Here is a 347-nt window from a genome sequence, read left to right as displayed (position 1 = left end):
CTGTAAGTCACATTGACACAATGTAGGTGACCACTCATCCAGGACATCCCCTGGAGATATTTGCACAGATTGATGCGATCCCCTCTCAACCTTCTCCAGACCAACCAGGCCCAGCTCATCCAGGGCACCCCTTGGAGATATTTGCACAGATTGATGCGATCCCCTGTCCGCCTCCTCCAGACCAACCGGGCCCAGCTCGGCAGCGCGTCCCCCTCAGCGAGACGCCGCGGAGCCCCGAGGCTGCGATGGCCGCGGTGCCGGCGGCGGGCCCGGGGCGGGGCGGCAGGGCCGGGCCGGGCCCGGCGGCTCCACCGCCCCCCGCATCACATGAGGCAACTTCGGGCCAA

Source organism: Erithacus rubecula (assembly GCF_903797595.1).
Source record: "Erithacus rubecula genome assembly, chromosome: 21".
In the NCBI taxonomy this organism is placed as follows: domain Eukaryota; kingdom Metazoa; phylum Chordata; class Aves; order Passeriformes; family Muscicapidae; genus Erithacus; species Erithacus rubecula.
This window is presented reverse-complemented; position numbering follows the sequence as displayed.